The following is a 22,192-nucleotide window of genomic DNA, read 5'->3' on the forward strand; positions in this document are numbered from 1 at the left end:
CACTTGTCCCATTCATCCCTGTTATCCCTATTGTCCCACCAAACATGGCTAATAGATATGCCCCACTGCAGTTACCTGCTAATCCAGCTCCTATGCCTCAAGAGTACCAAAGCAAGATCTCATACTTTGATGGTACTGGCTCTTGTCTAGCCCTTCAACATACTAAGAAAATGCAGGACTACTTCGAAAACTACAAAAATAGATGATGATGGGGTTAGAATGAAAATTTTTGTACAAAGCCTAACAAGAGATGTAAGAACATGGTTTAGGTCACTTACAGCAAATTCAATAGCTGATCTTGAAGCCCTCTATCAAACATTTATCAACAGATGGGAGAAGAAAAAGGACCCACTTCATATTTTAGCTGAATACAATACAATCAAAAGAGGTCCACAAGAAACTGTTTTGGACTACTGTGCTCGGTTTAACAATGTCTACAATGGTATTCCCCAAAATCTTAGACCCCCACCGGACCTAGCCCTATATACCTTCCCTGATGGATTTGATTCAGATATGGCATACCAATTAAGAGAAAGGGCTCCCCGAACTTTAGCTGAAATGCAGGACATAGCAGTTAGTGTAGAAGCCAACCTGATAGCGAAGAGAAATAGGACAAGAACTGAGAGAAAGACTACCTTTAAAGAAGAGCCTTCAGGCTGGGATCAGAAACTGGATGCAATAATCAACGGTATGCAAAGATTAGGTGAGAGAGTGGAGTCAGTTGAGAGAAAATCATCATGGGAAGGCCCACAAAACAATCCTGTCAGAAATCCAAATTTTAGGAGAAACCAAAATCAACATGCTGGAAAGGCAAGCCCTGAAAATGAGGTCAGACCTCCTTTCCAAGAAAATTATGCTGAGACATCTACTGCTAACGAGCAAATAGATGATACCCACATTAATTTGATGGGTTTGAACAATGAACAGCAAGTTTTCTTGACTCAAGAAGATCAGGAAGAAGATGAAGTAAAGCAATTTCAAACGAAATCAGGTGAGTCTTTTGACTTTAAGCAAGGATATGATACAGCTATTTTTGAATTTCATAAATAGTAAAAACTAAGAAGTAGAACCATAAATGTGTCACAGCCTGAAAAAGTAAAAGATGACCAGCAATCTAAGAAAGCTACCATTTCAGAATCCAAAGACAAGTCTGATCCTATCACTAATGAAGTCGCAGTGGAGGATATCACTAAAACATATGCCTCAAATCAACAGTCATCAGTTGCACTTCCTTTACATACCAATTCAAACAACCCTCCTCAGAATATCGGTAAAAAGGACAAACCCCAAAATCAGACACAGAACCAGGAGGAACCCTCTAAAAGGTCAAATGACAAAGAAAAAATGATCAACCAGAATGGTAAAATTCAAACTGAAAAACCTTTTGACTTTGAGTCTGAAATTGGTAAATTGAAAATAGCCATACCCCTTGTTGAATTAGCCAAACATGACATTTACAAACAACAAATTAAAAAGTCCCTTCAATTGACAAACAATAAAGAAGATGTTAATGTGTTGGATGATACCCTGGAATTACTTTTTGGCCCTGAGGTTGATGGAAAGACAACAGTTACAGGGATCTTACCTTTTTATGTCAGCTTGCATGTTCATGATAAGATATTACATAATGCCATGTTTGATTCTGGGGCATCCCATAACCTTATGCCCAAATCTGTGATGGAGAGACTGAATTTAGACATAACAAGGCCATACAAGGACCTATTTTCATTTGACTCCAGCCAAGTTAAGTGTTTAGGTTTGATAAAGGATTTATGTGTTTCCTTGGTTGAATATCCAAATAAAACAATTTTAATGGATATAGTGGTTGCTGATATCCCTCCAAAATATGGAATGTTATTATCAAGATCATGGGGCGCTAAACTTCAAGGCTCCCTTCAATTAGACATGTCTTATGCCACCATCTCTGTCTTTGGGCAACCAAAGGGACTATACAGAGAAACACTCATGAAATACATGGTCAGCAGTGAAGAAAAACCTCAAAACTTTCCCATATATGCTGTCCATTCTGGCATAGACTCCTATATTCTCTTCAATGATAATACAGGTCCTACAAACGATGATGAAACCAAGACACTCAAACAAGATCAACATATAACTGAACAAACTGCTGCTCTAGAAATAATGGTTGAGCAATCAATAAACAAAACTCTTCAAGAAGAAAAACCAAGTGTAAGCCAAGATCTCAAGTTGTTGATGCCTAGTCCCATAATAGTTGATAATCCTTCCCTTAACCGAGAAGTCCTCTGGTTTCTTGAATTTGATGGATCAGTCAACAAATTAGGGGCAAGAGCAGGGGTTTGGATACATAACAAACAAAACAGTCATGCAGAGGGCCGAGCCTATAGGTTAAATTTCAGGTGCACCAACAATATGGCAGAATATGAAGCTCTTTTACTAGGCCTCAAGCTAGTAAAATCCTTACAAGCCACAAAAGTTTCAATCCTAGGAGACTCAGACCTAATTATCCAACAAGTAAAGGGAAATTTTGTCACCAATGACAAAAGACTGAGATCTTATAGGTCTACTGCTACTGAAATACTAAATTCCTTCACTGAATTTCAAAGTGCCAAAATTTCTAGAACCCATAATCTTCATGCTCATAGTTTGGCCACATTTGCAAGCACTTGTAAACTACCTTTTGAACCCAAGCATCTCTTTACAGCTGAGATAAAATACAGACCTTCTGTCCCAAACAATGTCATGGATTGGCAAGTGTTTGAGGATGATACACAAATAAATAATTTCTTGACTTTGCAGCAAGAATTTTCAGTACTAAACATTGAAACAGAGGCTGCAAGTGATTCACAAACACTAGGTGAACAGTACCAAACAAATATTTCACCCAAAACAGCAAACCAAATGCTACATCCAACAATTTTTAACAAAGAAAACATACAAGAAATCAAACAAATCAGTTGTGAGGAAATAGCTGATGCTGAAGCTGAAGTTATACAATTGAAAGACAATCTTCTCCCAACAGGCCTCACTCCTCTGGAAGACATTTTTGACTCAAATGATATTCTTAGGAAGCCAAAAATGCAGCCCCTCAATGCTGCCATAGAAGAATGTAACATTGGAACTGCTGAACAACCCAAAATAATAAAATTGTCTGCTTCCCTACCTCCTGACCAAAAGCCCAAATATGTTGGCCTTTTCAAAGAATTCTAAGATGTCTTTGCATGGAGCTATGAGGATTTGAAATCATATGACACCTCTGTCATTCAACACACTATCCCCCTCAAGCCAAATCAAAAACTCTTTAAACAAAAATTGAGGAGAATCAATCCTTTGCTTCTCCCATTAATGGAGCAAGAGGTACAGAAAATGTTTAAAGCTGGCATCATAGCACCAATCAGGTTTTCTCATTGGATTTCAAATTTGGTCCCTACAAGAAAGAAAACTGGTGAAATAAGGCTTTGTGTTGATCTAAGGAACTTGAATCAAGTGTCCCTAAAAGATAATTACCCCTTACCCAAGATGGATCACATCTTGCAAAGAGTAGTGGGGGCCTCAAGAATTTCTTTACTTGATGGATTCTCAGGTTTCAACCAGATCCTAGTTCACCCTGATGATCAAGATAAAACAGCATTCACAACCCCTTGGGGAACCTTCAAATATGTCAAAATGCCTTTTGCGTTGAAAAATGCAGGAGCTACCTTTCAAAGAGCAATGGATATTGCTTTTGCCAAAGAGATTCACGATTCCCTTGTGGTTTACCTAGATGACCTTACACCATTTTCAAAATCTGACTCTGAAAATTTGAAACATCTAAGGCAAATATTCATAACTTGTAGGAAATATGGAATTTCCTTAAATCCCAAGAAATCCCTGTTTGGATTGGAAGAAGGCTAGTTATTGGGTCATATTATTTCAAAGCATGGTATTAGAATTGTTCCAGACAGAATACAGGCCATCCTATAAATGCCTCATCCAAGAAATGTAAAAGAATTGCAAGCCTTTTTGGGTAAGATCAACTTCCTAAGGAGATTTATCCCAAACTTGGCAGAATTGATCAGATTACTTAATAACATGCTTAAAAAGGATTCTAAGGTAAAGTGGACTATGGAAGCAAATCAAGCATTTGAAGGAATCAAACTAGCCCTCACCCAAACCCCAGTCCTAACAAACCCTCAATTTGATAGAGACTTCATTATATTTTCCTTTGCTTCCCAACACACAATTGCTGCTATCCTGTTACAAAAGGATGATCAAGGGAATGAAAAACCCATTGCTTTCTTTAGTAGAGCCATCAGAGATGCACCTCTGAAATATCAGATCATGGAAAAACAAGCTTATGCTTTAGTCAAAGCCATCAAAGATTTCAGAATTTACATCCTATACTCTCATGTCATTGCCTATGTACCAAATGCTATTGTCAAGGATATTTTGACTCAAGAAAATTTAGAGGGTAGAAGAGGAAAATGGATTGCAAGCATCTTAGAATTTGACATTGAGATAAGACCTACAAAACTGATAAAGGGCCAAGGTTTGGCTAAATTAATGTCTGAAACAAATTTTCAAGACTTGGACATTAACCAACTAGACAACGAACCGGAGCTGGCGACTCCAAAGATCAATGTAGCCTTTGAACAATCCTCTTGGTATTCTGATATATGTTATCTGTTGCAAAACCTGTGTGCTTCCCCAGGATTGTCCAGAACCAAATCTAGATTCCTAAAAATGAAAGCTTCAAAATTTTGTGTCATGGATGGAAATTTGCTTTGGAAAAACCATGAGGGTATATTGTTAAACTGCTTAATTGAGAATGAGACTAACAATGTCATGAAAGAATTTCATGCAGGTGATTGTGGTGGACACTTGTATTGGAAGTCCACTGTGGATAAGATACTGAGGGCTGGTTACTATTGGCCCACTTTGTTCACTGATGTTAAAAATTTCACTACTTCATGCCATAAGTGTCAAATGTTTGAGGGAAAGAGAAAGTTACTGCCACTTCCTTTGAGGCCTATTGCAACAGAGAGACCTTTTCAACAATGGGGCTTGGATTTCATTGGGGAAATTCATCCCTCATCTTCAGGCCAACATAGATGGATCCTCACAGCCACAGACTACTTCACCAAATGGATTGAGGCCATCCCATGTAGACAGGCCAATGATTCAACTATCATTCAGTTTTTGGAGAATAACATATTGTCTAGATTTGGTTGCGCCAACAAGATAATAGCAGACAATGCTGCTGCTTTCAGATCCAAGAAGATGGTGAACTTCTGCCACAAATTTCATATTACTTTGGGCCATTCCACTGCATACTACCCTCAAGGAAATGGCCTAGCTGAATCATCAAATAAAAGCCTTGTAAACATCATAAAGAAGGTGTTGGAAGAAAATAAGAAGAATTGGCATAAGAAGCTTGTGAATGCCTTATGGGCAGATAGACTAACAACCAAGAGATCCATTGGGTTCAGCCCATATGAGTTAGTCTATGGATTAGAAGCCAAATTTCCTTCATCACTAGGGGTTCCTGTTATGAAACTACTTCAAGAAAGTCAAGCTGAGCCCAATGACATGCAAATAAGGATCAATCAAATAATATGTTTGCAGCAAACTAGAGACCAAGTTTATTACAGAGTTTAAGTTCTACAAGAAAAGTTAAAGAAAGCTTTTGATAGAAGGACTAAGGCTGAATATTTCAACATGGGTGACAAAGTCCTCAAGTGGGATACAAGAAGGGAAGATAAAGGAAAACATGGAAAATTTGATTCTCTTTGGAGAGGACCATTTGTTATCCAAGCAGTGCAAGGAAACAACACTTACTTCCTAAAAAATCTGGATGAAACTGACTTAGATGAAGGCCCTGTGAATGGCCGGATGTTGAAGCACTATTTTGACTACTTTCCATGTACATAGCAGGATCTCCCCTTCTGTACATAATCAGGTGTATATATTTTCTTTCAGCATACAAATAGTTCAGTTTAAGAAGTTGTTGTAAATAAGCAGAAAAGGGCTTTATATTCCAGAAGTTCCACGGAGGTGATAGCCTCCAGTTTTGAAGTACAAAGAGAGAGTTTTCAAATTTTGATAGAAGAAGTCAAGGGCCAAGGCATTCTGACCTGCTGTTCTTGGTCTTTCAAGAAGAAAAACCATCCCCATGTGGAGCCACTGTTAGATACCTATACCAATAGGTTTCATATTTCATGATTGGCAAAGAAAGTTCCAAATATGCTCTGCTTTGGTGATGCAAAGATCCCATATTTCCAAGGGAATGCAATATGTGTACATAGCTTGATGTTAACTGAATTTGGATGGATGGTCCAACAGCCTAATCTGGATCATGCCATGTTTCAATTTTCTGTTGTAGATTAGAGAAAGAAATCTGTCCAAACAGTTCAATCTTGGCAGATAAAGTAGTTAGGTAGAGAATGGAGGTTCCCAACTGTTTAATCTGGGGCCTTGGAAGCAATAAGGCTAGCCTTAGATAGAAAAATCAAAAGAAAAAAGCCAAAGGAAAAGAAAAGGCACATAAGGGTTTTCAAGTCTAAGTGCACCCTCTTTGGAGTAACAAAAAATGCTAGGCAGTAGATGGGTAGGTAGATGGGGTTGCAGAAGCATGATTCCTTTGTCACTGGCTCAAGCAAAGGAAAAACATGGTGCCAGTGCAGGTCTCTCATTCAGCAGTTTTGCAACAGTACAATGAAGCATGTCTAACTCCCTGATTACCCCCCATTATACTCATTACTAACATCCCAATACTACCTATGTTCATGGAAGAAGTCAAAGTCTTTTGTTGGTTCTTGTTTCTTTAAAAGCCACATTTCTTGTGTAAAATTATTTTCATTTTGATCTACTTCCTGAACTAAGTTGATTTCATATAAACTTAGTGGTTTTTCCCCCCTTATCCACCTCCTCCACTCATATTAGCTCCTAACTTCTTATTATCTAAATCCCCTATGTTCCCCTTTTCCCCTACTATTATAAACACTATGGTGTATAAACCCAAAACAATGTATAAATATTCCCTCCCCCTGGCAATTATAGCCATATGCCCAAAAACAGGGATTAAATTGACCTCTGGTCAGTCTAATAACCTAATCCCTACCCCTTTTTCCCTTCACAACCCTCTGTAAAGATTTACTTACTTTACTTGCAAAAGGCCTTGTAAAAACCCACTATTACCCCTAACCCGCGCTATTAGAAAAATACACTAAAAAACCCATTTTTCCGTTTTATCCAAAGTCTTGCTGCCATGTGCCTTTCCACAAAAAACATTGGAAAAACCCGCAAATCCGAAAAAACCCAAAGTTCAGCCTGGGCGCGCATTTCAAAAAATATATTAAAATATTCCCCGCCCGCTGCCGTATCGCCCTGACAACTTGCTCTACCGCCAGCCGTCGGATTTGGGCTTTCCCAACCGACGGCCCTCATCAATTCGGAGCGGCCCCGATGTACTGCCGTTAGCTTCCGAAAAATGACGCCTACTGACATATACACGGGGGCACATGTCGCCATATTACTGGATCGGGCCAGCCTCTGACAATCCTGCTTCCGTATGAATAGCGGTCCGATATCATACCGCTTACCGCTTCCGGTTTTCCGCTGATCGGTCATGCCAACGTCGCGCCACCTCACCGCTGCAGCAGCACTCCCGCCCGTCATCGCTCCGAGCTGTCACGCCACCTATGCAGTCCCCGTGGACCACCCACAGGCCGCCACGTCAAGCGATGATGTCATGCTGACATCACCCGACCCTGACCCCACCTGATGACGTCATGCTGACGTCATCCAAATTTTCGCGCCAATGCCCAAAAGTCCATATTTGGCCGAATTTTTCCATTTTTGCGCATTTTTATATGTTTTTCTGCTCTGCCTCCTGCATGTATTTTCACGTCCTTTGCTGCCGCACCTTACCAAGACCATTCGGAGCTACTGTTACACAAAATTCGACTGCAACCAAGCTCAAATATCGCCATTAAACCAGGTATTTGTCAATTCCCCAACTGCGCGCTCTGTTTCATCCTGCATTGTTAATAAACCATTAAAATTGACCATTTTCCCTGGATAAATAGGCCTGCTACAGATTAAAACCAATTCCATCACTTTCTAACCGGCCAATTCTGCCCAATTGCACCCCTATTGCTTTGAAATAGGCTGTAATTCAGCAAATTACCTAACCTACCGCGCAGGACGATATTTCTTCCAGAAATAGTCGAAATTCAAACCAAATTCACTTGTAAAACATGGATACACCAGTAGCACCTGTTGCCCTGAATGTTGCTCCATTGAATGCCCCTCATAGAGAGTTGGAGTGGAAACCATTAGCATATCAAGATTACCAAATATCAGAGGAAATGCTAATGCATAGCAAGTATCACATTCACTTGCTAAATGAATTGAAACTCAAGCATGATAGTGGAATGGATATATTGGGCATTTGGGACTCTTTCCTCCCCATCTTCAAGCTCCCTCAGGTCAACCAGTTCCCTGACCTAATCCACCGATGTGCTGACTGCTATGACCCCACTCAAAGGGCTGTGCTTGACCCTTCAGGCTCAGTTGTTTTTTATGTCACCCCTGCAGCCATTAGAGAGATGCTAAACTTCAATACTACTAAGAAATTAGTTCCTTTATCATTGATGGATCTGATAAAACAAGGAGCTAAACTGACAGATGCGCAAATCACTAACATAAATCAATTGTTCATTGATTCAACCTCTGAGACCATGAAGTACCCTCCCATTCACCATGTGTACCTGAATCAATTGGGCAGAGACCTTGCAGACATGATTAGTCCCATACTGGGCTATAATTCAATAGAATTTGTTGATGAAACTGTGCTGGTGATGATGGCCATGTTTTCCTCTGGTAAGCCCCCAATCTGTTATGACTATGCCACTTACATCTCCAATAAAATACATGAGCAATTGATAGACTTGGCAAGAGAAAGGGTGTTCAGATACACCTCCTATATCTACCATTTAATCCTATACTATCAGCATGAGAAATTTCCTTTTCCTGTGAAAAGAGTGGATGCACAAGGCAATCCAAGGTCAGTGGTCTATTGGTCCTCTGCTTTCCACTGTAGATCTTATTCCCCATACACTTATTGTGAGTTTATAGACCTCTTCATCTACCCAGCCATGTCTCTGCTTCTGAGCTCACCTCCTCCAAGACTAACTGATGAGATGCAGAGGATTCTTTAGTTGTCCAAGGTATACAACATTGGGGATTGGTATTTTTACCAAAACCACACAGTTATTAGAATATGTTGGTGTGAGTTAGCCCCATACAGATTGCCCAGATATGTGCCTATGAGATTGTTTTCCCTCGAGTATTTCAGGCAATTTGGGAATGCTGATGTACTCCATTTTTCAAGCAGGTGCAAGAAAGCACAGCTTAAAGTTAGAAACCAATTAGGCCACTTCATCTACAATAAAAGGGAGGAGGGTTGGCAAGAGGCAGATAGGATGCTAGAAGGCCTTGGCTTATAGACCAGTTTCCTTTGGAAACCATACGACCCCACAAATTTCATAAGCTTAAGAAGGATCAGATATAGGCTGGCCAGTTATGGTCACTTAAGGTTGCCTCACATAGAAAAATATGCAAATCAACTAGAATGGAGGGAAGGCACCTTAGAAGAAGCTACTACACAAGAAGAACTAGCTCAAAGAGGAATAAGAAATCTCCAAAAGTTGGTTGACTTAGAGCTTTGTTCACAGGTATTTTTTCTTCCAGGCACTCAAGTGGGAGCAGCTGCCTCATCATCTACAGCTCCACAAAAGACAGTCCAAGCCCCAATCACAGCAGAGACTTCAGCCAAGGATAAAGGCAAGGAAACAGAACAGAAATCAGCCCAAGAAGAACAGCCTGAAAATCATCCTGAACAACAGGAAGAAATGGCAGAGGCTCCTGGTCCTAATGATGAGAAAACGCAAGAAAAGAAGGCCTCAGTGCAGAATGTTACAGTGGAGACTTCGGTGCTCCAAACCCCTACAAATGAAGAGAGGGGTAAGAAGAGAGATAGAGAGGAACAGACTCCCCTTAGCACCGCAACATCACAACAAGGGGAAAAGAGACAAAGGCTCGATCCTTTCTCAGAGGAGGAGATGCTTTTGGGTCAAACACAGATGGGTCCCCCCAGCACAGAGGTATCAGCTAGCTCATTACAGCAAGAGTAACAAAGAACACTTGGAGGAGAGGTCAGCTCCTCAGGGCAACAAAGAAAGGGTGAGTCTAGCATAAAGAAACAATTCATAGACATCAAGACCAGAAATGAGCCATTGAGGTTACAGCTATACAACCACTTGTTGAAAATGGCTCCTACAAACCAGTAGAGGTTGATGTCTGCATATGATGTGCAAGAGGGCAAAATGATAATGACCCATTTCAAGCCCACAGTGCTGCAGCCACAGTCTGCAGCTGATTATATAATAACAAACTTGGAAATCTTGTCCAAGGAAATCCACCCAATGGATCAAATTGAATTGCATAAACAGATGGGTGAGATGGTGTATGCTACCCTAGCAGATAATACATTGATAAATTATAGATTGCAGAATTCTTTGAATAATACCACTGCACAATTGGAGTTAGAAAAGGCATCCTCCCAGGCTAAAGACAACAGGATAAGGTCTTTAGAGGATATAATCATAGAGCTTGGGCATGACCCAAAGGATCCCAAAGCTGTGCAGGCACTGCTAAAAGAAAGAGATGCAGATATTGCAGCTTTGAGAAAGATGGTGAAGATCCCAGCAACCCTTCACCCCCAAACAGAAGAGGTTGCTCAGCAGAGGAAGGACGAGGATACAGCAACATTGTTGGTGACACTGTACAAACAGTTGGTGCAGACTGAAGGAAAATTAGTAGAGACAGAGGTTGCATTGCAGGCAGCCCTACAACAGAAAGAAGGAGGCCAAACATCTCAGCTCCCTCCACAAGTAATCAACCTTGAGGAACCCCCTCAAATTGTCACTCCTCCTATAGAGCAGACAGTTGAGACAGCTCCATCAAAATCAACACCAGCACCAACATCAGAGCAGGCTCCAAGCCTTGATATGCAGAGCTGAATGAAGCCAAGGAGAAATTAGCCACACTTAATGAGAAACATGATAAATCTAAGCAACAGGTGGCAGAAAAGACAAGGGAAGTAAGGACCTTGGAAAGAAAAATCAAAGAGCTAGAGAAAGAGATGGCCATGGGCAAAGCAATAATGGAGCTCAAGAAAATAATATGGGCAAAGATTGGTCAATCAATCACAGACCAATGGAAATATATAGAGACCATCCATGAGCAAATGGATTTGCTGGGCGAGGCTTATGCAGAAAATCAAAAAGCCAGAGCTGCTCTAGGAAGTATGCCAGATATAGCTACTAGAATGATCAATTTGTTGAACAACAGAACTGGAATACAGTTAGCAAACTTGGGTATCAGAGATAGAACTGATACAATTTTGATGATCAAAAGGGTACTCACCCTCAGAAACTATGTTCAGGCTCTAGAAAGAAAGTGTCAGGATATTCAAGCAGAGGTAAATGATTTTGGTGCCAAGATCACGACATTATATGACAGGGGACTCCCCATATTACTAAACAGCGCAGGAAGGCTATCTTCTCATGAGAAATATGCAAAAAGAGTCAACAACTACATCACTGATTAGTTGACTCCCTCATCTAGCACTTAGGAAGAAACTGGGCCGCCCACAGGACAAGAGCTGTATGATAAACTAGAAAATCTGTTTTTATAGAACATGAAATCAATCATCTGTTTGCAGCCCCCCCTAATTACTACAAATATACAAATGCAGATGAGACACTCCATAAAATGCAAAGGCATCAGTTGCCCACTGATCAATGGTGGACAGATATGATAAGGATTTTGCTGTGATTTGGTAAAATGAATTAATCAAATGCGTGTTACAGCAAGCAGAGAATGAATAAAGAAGTCACAGATCAGCAACCACAAGTCAACGATTGCAGGTTGGCATCCCAAAGGCATTAGGGCATCAACATGTCATCTACAACAACCGTCGTCAGCAGGAGCCATCCAAGAATTAACGCAGCTGGCCCTTGGGTCCAAAAGTCATCATCAACTGACAAACAACAAACAGCTGTTATATGCCTTTATTACAGGCTTTTATTTTTGTAATAACTTCACTGTACAAAGTTGGTAGAGACAGTTATTGCTCAATAACTTTCATTCTAGATATTGTACTTGATATTTTTGTATAAAATCTCCCCCACATAGTTGATTCATTTTGGTTGTTTCTTGTTAAAAAAGGAGAACTCGGCTGTAATCTCTGGAGGAATAATACAAAGAAAGCTTGGAGTTTACAGAAATTTTGTGTTACTGATGCATGCTGTCTTGGAACCATTGAATGCTACAGGATTCTAGTGCTATGGCTTAATATAATAATTTTTCTCTATCTCTGTTAATGTTTTATTATCTTTTAATTCATATCTCTTATATGTTGTTCTAAATTTAGGAAGAAAGAAAAAGAATATCTCAGGATTTGTCCATGGAGACACCCTGATTTCAATCTTTCTTTACTATAAATGTTTTCTACAGGCTCAGCTGTTTAATTGGAATTCTTAACTGCTCCAATAAACCCTGAATCTTTCGCACTTCCTATTTAGTAATTCATGTATGCTACTAAGTAGAAATTGCTGCTCAAATTGTTACCACACTGTCTGTAATTCCATCTCCCACTGTTTCACTCACTAATCAGAAATTATATTAAGAATAGTCATCTAGCCTTGTGGTAAAACTTTCTCCATCGTAGGTACCAGAACTGTCTCAGATTTCTGACTCCAAATGCCCAATGGACTAACATCTTCCAAACCTTTCATGCCCTTCTCACAACAACAGTTCACAACCAAAACTTCAAACAAAAAACTGAAACTTATAACTAGCCTAAAATCTTCACAAAACAGAGCTAAAACTTAAAGAGAGAGCCCTCTCTGATTACAGGTAGGCTAGGACCTATAATCCAAAGCTTGGTTAGTGGTTACCTCGGCCGTATTCCCTTGGGAGTCATAGGGAACAACCTGGGTGTTAACATGAGGTAAGCCTCAACAAATCAAAAGTTTTTTTCTTTAACACTGACATTTCTATTCAACTTAATATCACCATAATTCTTGGGTTTCAAAGGGACCAGCTACCTTTGAAGTCTCTGGGCATACCTCTCACAGATAAACCCCTCAGCAAGGAAGTGTGGGAGGCAATTCTAAATAAAATGCAGGACAAGATCTGAAAAAGGACATGCATGTCTTTAAATTTGGCGGGGCGTCTTGTGCTCACACAAGTTGTACTGTAGGCCATTCCCATATTAATTTTCTCAACTCTTCCTGCTCCTAAAGGAGTCAAGCATTAGATCAGGAGCATACAAAGGGACTTTCTATGGGGAAAAGGAGAGGTAAAAAATAAATGGGCTTTACTAGCATGGGACAGGATCGGTAAACCCAAGAGCCATGGTGGTTTGGGGCTTCATGATCCAGAAACCATCAAAAAGGTCTCGAGAGCCAAAATTTGGTGGAGATGGATCAAGGAATTGGCTACTCCCTAGGCTAAGCTATGGAAGGAAAAATATGCAAAGAATGGGTAGGAGAAAGATCACATCCGAATGTCTAGGCACATAAAGGGCTCCCACATTTGGAACCTTGCCTGGGAAAATAAAAGTATTGTTCAACAATATAGTTTCTAGGAAATTCTAGCTGGGAACCTAGCATGATTTTGGGATGATAATTGGTAGCAGGAACCCAACTTGTACAAGGATGAATTAGCAGCTCCCAAGAATGACACAGATAACAAAGGTCTACTTATGGTAAAAGACTTCTAGGACCAGGAAAGGAACAATGGAAAATGGAGAACTTGGAAGGATCTAGGCCACAATTGTGAGGACCATGTTCAGACTATGTAGACATTTTTTTTATTTTCTTTAAAACAGCAATGGCAACTAGAAAGGAAACACATTGAAATTCAAATTTATTTAGCACACACATTCCTGCCACTCATTTCAGGAAACATACCCTAACATTTTCATACCTTTAACTAAGATCAATAGTAATGAAATACATATGTATCGTTCACCAGAAGGTGAGACTCCGCTTGCTCTGCTGTTGCTGGTATTCCCTGGTAGCTGGTCACATCTGCGAGTGAATGATGACACACTTGATCCGAATGTGAAGACTCACCGGTTAACCTCCCAGCCTACTCCTTGGGTACTCTTATTCCCCGCGGACCCCCAAGCTGCAATGGGGTTGTACAATGGAGACAAGCACTAGCTGGTAGAGGAGAGCACACCTTGGCTCAAGAGTCCCCTCTCTAAATCCTCTACCTCACCAAACTCACTATAGCTTTGTAATCACTGCTCTCACAACATCTCATCCATCCAACAATAGGGTTCCCAAAAGTCCCTTTTCCCATGGCTTGCCCCTTCTTTTATAGGAGTCCTCATAGGTGACACTTGTCATGTCATGCATAATTAATTATTTTTTTATAATTCAATAACTTGATTATTCACCCACCCATGTGTCATTCTCACATCAAGGTCTCCCAAAATTATTTACTTAAATTTTTATTTAAAACTAATATTTTCTTCACCTCAACAAGATTCCTATTTCTTCTCCTAGTTGTCTCTTTATTCCCCCCTTTTATTCCTTAATTTGGGTTCAATACTTGAAGTCAATTAATGAGTCAAGATTTTATCCCCAATCTACTCCCTAATTAACTCAGGTTATCTCCTAGATGGATATTCTTATGTTGGTTGTTGACACATGGAGTTTCTCTACATTTCTCTAAATTTAATTTATTATTCTCATTTTAATTCACCTTCCCCTTTTTTTAATTAGGTTTAAATTAGTTTAGGATTAATCTTTATCCTTACTATTATGTTTGTCTTTCCCCTTTTTCCTAATTAAACCACATAATCTTCCTAGTATTTTCCAAAATGGGACGGGTAGAGTTTTTAAGGTACTTTATTTTAATTCTTCCTATGATCCTCCTTATTCCAAGTTCTATTTGTGATTTAATTACATTGGTTTCTAATCATCATTTACCCTTGATGTAAATTTACCTAGTTTTCGTTCCTTGCTTATATTTATTTATTATTATTTATTTTTAATGATTCCAAGGATGCCAAGTTTGGTTGTGCCCTTCAAGAACTTCCCTAGAAGTTCCAAGGGTGCCACACCTAATAGCTTATTTGTGATGTCAAGGGTGCCAGTTTGGTTGTGCCCTTTAAGAACTTCCCTAGAAGTTCCAAGGGTACCACACCTAATAGTTTATTTGTGATGTCAGAGGTGCCAGCTTGGTTGTGCCCTTCAAGAGCTTCCCTAGAGGTTCCAAGGGTGCCACACCTAATAGTTTATTTATGATGCCAAGGGTGCCAAGTTGGTCGTGCCCTTCAAGAAATTCCCCTGAAGTTCCAAGGGTGCCACACCACTTTCCCTTCAAGCATCCAGTGATTACGAGGGGAAAGTATAGTGCAATGTCATAGACCACTGTCATCTCTTATGTTGCCTGCTATAGTGAGACTAATGGTGTCGGGAATCAAGGAATCCGCCTTGATGCGCGCCCCCCGGTAAAGTCCTCATGAGCGAACCAACTTTGGAACCTGCCCTCATGGCATCGTGATCTTCAAGGCGAAGGTGTTTCAACCCTTCCAGCCCAAGTCACGGCGGGAGTGCTAGTGGGTGGGATCAGGGACTCTGTCCCACCCCTCCCATGTAGTTCCATCCACTTGTACAACCCCATCACCCATCTGTGAGTCATTCGGTCAAGCAACTAATCTGTGCCTGCAACCATTAATATATCATCAAAATATAGTTAAACATATATGGCAGATTCTAAGATCTACTTAGACTTTCAAAGATAAAATAATATGAATTTTCGTCAAACCAGGTGTCATCAACTCGTCATATGCGAGTGCCTCTGATGGTTCCCTGCCATACTCAATAATCATTAGCAACACGGTTTCTCAATGTTAGTCAATTATCATAATAGCATCATTAACAATTCCTGGTCATTCACATCATTGTCCATTGTAAGTCTGAACTAAAGGAAGTGGGTAACATAGGGGACACATCCCTTATGGCTATTATCAATAATCATCAATGGAAACAGAAATATTCATTAAGCTATCGCATCGTCACATCGTAGAAATATACCTATCCATAAAATTTATCCTCATTATGCTTTTAGTAGAGCACATACATATTCTTTACTACCCTCATCATAATTTCAAATAGAGACCAACTTAACTATTAATATTGCAATCATTAGAATACTGATTGATAAGATACATAAGCATTCATGCTACCATAATATCAATGGAAATCATTCATAAACATCACAACCATGAATATCTCAATCGCTAATAATAGTGTCATGGGTCTAGATCCTCAATCTGAGGTCCTCGAAGAATAGAGTGTCTAAGATAATGTCGTATCCGGGTCAGGAAACTAGAGTGGGCACTACATACACCCCCTCTTAACAATGGACTTCATCCCGAAGTCCTTAGAACATAAAGGAGAAACGGAGACACATAATCTTAGGAACCCTTCCTGAAACTCTTGCCAACCTTCTGGTGGGCAGGCTAAAATTTTCCCAAGGTATCTATAACATGAATTCTGTTATAACTGAAGGACTATATCTGGGGAACATTGCAACCCACTTTTTGTATAAATGTACAAAACATACATTATAGATATTATTAAAATTAATAGTTAAAGGAAGCATCATACATAAACTTTTCCAACAAAATCATCATAATCTGAATCACAACTAATTAAAGCAACAATTAATAACACCCACCTCCTTCAATTTACAAATTGACTAATTTAGGAGAAATCTCTCTAGTTTTATTCATTCAATCATGCCATTAAGATAGCAATAATTGTGCATTAACTCAAATTCATAGGGGATGCCTATGCCTTTTTCATATGAGGAACTACCCACCTTAAGCTTGGACTTCAATATTTGTAATGGTCAATAATAATTTTGTTAATTATTGCTTGATATTTCACCTATGACGTAATCCACCTTTGTTTACATGTTCTAGATCTTCAATTTTTGTTGGAAACTACAAACAGTACTTTGAAAATAACCATATGCCAATGCTTGCTAGGGTACCTAACAATGCCTACTACACCTTCTTAGAGACTTGATTTACCTTCATGATCCATGTTCTGAAAGTTCAATGTTGTACAACTACCATTTGCACTTTAAAATAAATGCATACCACTCCCTTCTAGTGGATACCTAATGGGACACACTATCTAGAGATAAAAAAAATGTTAACTACATAGAACGTAATCATCACTTGCAATGATTGAGTAGTCCAAACCTTCATCCCTTCAAACCCAGCTACTCTACTTCCTTTCGCTAGGGTAAGCGAGTGAGGCTATCTGGGGCCTATCTTCATTTAATCCTACTGAATCTAATGATATGTAATATAAGGCTTGCCCCAATCATTTAAAAAAATCAGATTTCATCCATAACTGAATACTCAAAGATAAAAGAGATATCTAGACCAATGTGCATCTCAATAGAATTTTAAATTTTGAAACAGCATGCCAGAAGAAGAGAGCAAACTAGAATAAAGCTGCATTCCTTACCCAATATATATAAGATATTTCTAATTAGATATTGAATATATTAGGAATGTAACCTACTTAACAAAACTTCAGATAGAATGGGTGGTCAGAGAATTCAGTCAGATCAGTAAGTTTACCTAGCATAAATGCAACGCTGTGTCATCAGGAGCTTCTATTGTTAAACGAAGATCCCTTGAACAAAAAAATCTGCAGTATTTCTTTTTGTTCATGGTGTATTTATTCCACATTTGGAACCTTGAACCATAACCATGTATCACTTTATTTATCCTCATTCAATAAAGTTAAACATACTACTCAGTACATACCAACAAAATATTTCATAAACATAACTTTTGCGTAGCCTTTCCATGTAACATCACTTCTTGTGTTTGATTAGTCACTGAAAGCAGATCAAAAATATTGATCATCGTTTTTTGTTCACCTCTAAGTGGAATTTTTTTTTTTTTCTTTTTGCATGGGAGTCTTTGTAATTTTCCAAAAGCTAGTTCCAAGGCTCATTATCATCAGGAAAACTGATATATATTTATTATTACTTCAAAAATAGCACCCATCACACAAAAGAAAATATGTACTAGAAGATGAATATTATAGGGCAACAACTGCTCATAGAAGATTTAAAATCTGTCCAGCAAGTTTAAAATTCAATCTGCAACATTCCACCTGATTTACAGGGCCATTGCATCCGACATTCAGCCTAGATATAACTCAGGTATCACCACATATTAATGACTCTGTAAAATTTAAATACAAAGCTAAAAGCCATTAACAAAATTACCTCTAAACACTATTTAATGAGGCACCAGTATTCCCGTTTGGGAGTATAACATCCCCTCTAAGACTCCCAATGATGTTCCATCCAAAATCTTCTCCAAATATTACTCAATATTTATCGAGAAGACTATTTTTAAATGGCAGCTAAAACATGTTCTGATTGATTAATCCAGGCTATCTGTCAATAGGTTCTCTATTTATCAATATCTAGCATTTAATAAAATTGTGGAAAGAGGAGATAGTTCTCACATACCAAAGCTAAAGAAACTACAAGAGTAATACCTTCAATCAAAAGAAACTTTACAGTTTATTGTATCATATTGGAGGGAAAGGCTAAAGAGAATACTTGGAGATTTTGTCAACACAGACCACAGACATCAACACTGAAATAAGAACAGAAGCAATACTTAGATAAAATCATCAATATACATCAAATATAAAAATGCCTTACAAACTCTGGTTCTCACAATTCCTGCAAAGGGATAAAAGCTAAAGAAAACACACAGACAATAATGAGGCCATCTAGCTTCCTCTTGCAGCAGAATATCTGAAATGAAATGACAAGTCTTGATCTCTACATACAGTCTTCCTAAAAGCAAAATGAAGTTTTAATCTCTACATACAGTCTTCCAAAAAGCAAGACAAGTGTTGTATCTCCTCCCCATATAATGTGAGAAAAATAAGTGTCAAAAACCTTGCACAAAAACGAGTTGTGATTTTCAGTAAAAGAGAGAAGATGAGATAATTGAAATTCTATTAGTGTTCACAAGAAACCGAAATAGTGCAATGAGAATAGTCTTTTAAAAACAAGACAAGTTCTATATCTTCTCCCCTTATAATGTGAGAAAAGTAAAAGTCAAAAAGCTTGCACAAAAACTACCTCTGATTTTCAGTAAAAGAGAGAAGATGAGATAAAGTGACCAAAAGAGATCAATGGGACTAAAAAGTACAAACAATTCACAATCATAATGTAGCAGTACCAAGGCAACTCCTAAGTGCCAAAAATAAACAAATGCAAATGAAAATGAAGTAGAAAGTAGGAAGGTGTAAAGCAAGAGAATAAACCATAGCAAAGAGAAAAGAACCACTCAGCACTAGAGGTAGAAATAAGACGTAGAGATGGAAGAACAACTATTGATGTCATCATCGATAGTTGTGAATGCCCCAATGCACAAAAGCTCTCCTCGCATCCGAGATCAAAGAGAAAGATGTAATATCGGAAGCTTGATCTGGACTAGAAAGCACTCTCACACTGGAATAAACTGGAATAAGTACTTCTCTGTGGCTTCATGTAAGTGGGTCATCTGCAAGATGGCCCACTCATACAAGGCCTGTTAATTCGCACAAATGCCCTGAAGTGAGCAATGATTAAAATGGTTACTGTATAACGTTGACAAGTATTTAACATATAAAATAAGCCCACTGAGCAATAAGCTAATAAACTCTCATCAACGTGTCCCTTTCCCCATAAGAATAGAAATAACTTGAAAGTTGAAAGGTTTTAGTTTGGCCAATTCAGTTTTTGAAAGAAGGAAGAAAAATAGGTCCAGCAGTGTAAAAACTCGTGACATATTTTCATGGGACACAACATCAACAGAAAACAAGCATTCCAAGGAAAACAGGAAAAGGACAAGAGGGAAATACCACTGGAAACAAACATTTTAACTAACATGAGAAAAAAAATCCAATCATCCAAAGTACTATCTCTTCTTCAAATTTGGAACAGTACCCATTGGTAAACTTATTCCAGGTTTTTTATTTTAAATACCACACTATAGCGATAACAGATATTCTACTCTTGTATTCCCTTCCCTCATATCATGTTATAAATATTTGAGCTTTTGCAATGTCAACACTTTGGTTCGCTATGATTTTTTTTTATGAAGTAAACAAGCATACCAAACAGCACGGAATTCAAAACCGTTACATGTCTATAGATTGGGCTTGCTAGGTTAGACAGAAAATTTGAATCACTTGTAACTTACACATTAGAACAGTACTATTGAATGAATCGATGTAGAATGTCAGGCCCCACTTGCATACAGCCTTGTCCATTCTTTTGTTGTTTCCACAGCCTCAATTTCATTTGTCTTCCAGTGTTTTGCAATGTTTTCAGAAAGAGGGTCATCTGGATTTGGTGCACTTAACAGTGCTTGTATACTCAGTAAAACTGTTCGAATTTGCAATGCTAGACTCCACTTGTCTTTGAGAATATCAAGGCATATGCGTCCAACCTTATCAATATTTGGGTGGTAAATCTTTGTCAAAAATGAACCTTTGGTGCTGCCATTGGATACTCCTCAGGCAGAAATAACTCCAACTTCAAAACACCCCTTCATATGGAGACTGAGATGGACCAAGGATCATCACCTTAAAATACCGTAAATTGTCCTCAGATGGAGAAGCACTTATACCAGGTGCTGGTTCAGTAAGCAAGCATTGAGTTTCCTTTATGATTCTGCGAGGCAAATTACTGTTCGACATAGCTGCAGGGTAGAAGAAAGAAAGCCCTTCAAAAGAGAATCGATCTGAACCTTATCGTTCGTTTGAAGCTTGATGGACCAAACCTCTGGCTCTATTTATGAAGAAACCCCCATTCTGTCAAAGCAAGAGTGAAACCCAACGATAATAATTAAATGCATAAAATAATGGTGAAATGGTCTAGGAATTCCATATATCTAGATGAAGTGCAGATCTCGGGTTCTCATGAAGTTTCGAACGACTGTCACAGGAAAGGATCTCGGATACCAACGAGATACAATTCCAGGTTCTGGAGACTATGACAAAGGATTCACGTGAAATGAGAATGGATGAGGTTGGTGTTGATCAACCAAAAAGAAGGCGGGTAGATGTTTCGAATACAGAGTGCATGAATGATCTGCTAGAAAAGTTGAAAAATCAGATGAAATGGCTATGGATGTGCTTAAAAAAATTTCTTATCTCATTCTTGGGCATTCCTTATCAGACAGTTGATGAGACAGCAGGACACTATATTCTTCCCATTGTTTTGGATGATTCTGCGGAAATAAGAAGAAATTTTGCTCTCTAAATAGCAAATGCATTCCAAGTAGCCGGGCATGAGATGTTTTCACCACTCAAGCATGCTTTTCACGTTGACCTGAACTCAAAGCCTTCACTTGAACCCTGGTAGGGCACTGGGCTCTATCAAGCCCTGGAATTTTAAGGAACAGATTGGTGGTTCAAAAGTTAGTGACGACCCGGGAGCTGTGAATAGAAATAGGACAGGTCTAAGCGGGTGATAATTTTGTTAGGACGGGGATTTTATGGTCTTATCTGAAACTGAGAGTGTTTGAATTGTTTGAATCGTTTTTTTTATAGTAGAAATAAATTCAACACCCTGGAACAGCTAAATTTCTGAAATATGAAGCAGAAGCACGGATCCAGGGGAGGGCAGTGAATTTACAGTGATTAGTTCCTTAAAGTCGCATGTAATCCGGTTTCATTTGAGCTTGTACACCGGAGCAGTATAACTGAACGGCCATTGGAGAAGAAAGCTTGAAGTCAAGTGAACACGTGGATTCTTCTTTATGAAACAAGTGGTATTGCATTAGCAGTATTGTTCAAAAGTTTTTTTTTTTTGTTTCGCTTACAGATCCCCAGAATTCTAAATTTGCCAGAACTCTCCCTTGTTATATGATATAATAGAAATAATTTAATATTAATAGCACGACCAAGATAACTATCACATTAAAGTGGTAAAAATCATACAAACCCTTTATTTTCTTTATAGATTTTTTTTTTTAAACACATGTCTAACAGATTTGATATGTTGAGCGAATTTAACACCTGCTTATTGTTTAGCGCAAGTAGGA

At 38.8% G+C, this 22,192-nt stretch overlaps 1 pseudogene; it reads right to left on the minus strand.

Moving 5' to 3' along the window:
- Positions 1 to 20,348: 20,348 nt before the first annotated feature.
- Positions 20,349 to 20,920, minus strand: LOC149202521 (ubiquitin-conjugating enzyme E2 35 pseudogene; annotated as a pseudogene).
- Positions 20,921 to 22,192: the final 1,272 nt, after the last annotated feature.

The sequence above is a fragment of the Pinus tabuliformis genome, chromosome 2_1 (genome assembly GCF_031772625.1).
Source record: "Pinus tabuliformis cultivar Carrire ecotype Pingquan chromosome 2_1, CPIR1, whole genome shotgun sequence".
Lineage (NCBI taxonomy): Eukaryota > Viridiplantae > Streptophyta > Pinopsida > Pinales > Pinaceae > Pinus > Pinus tabuliformis.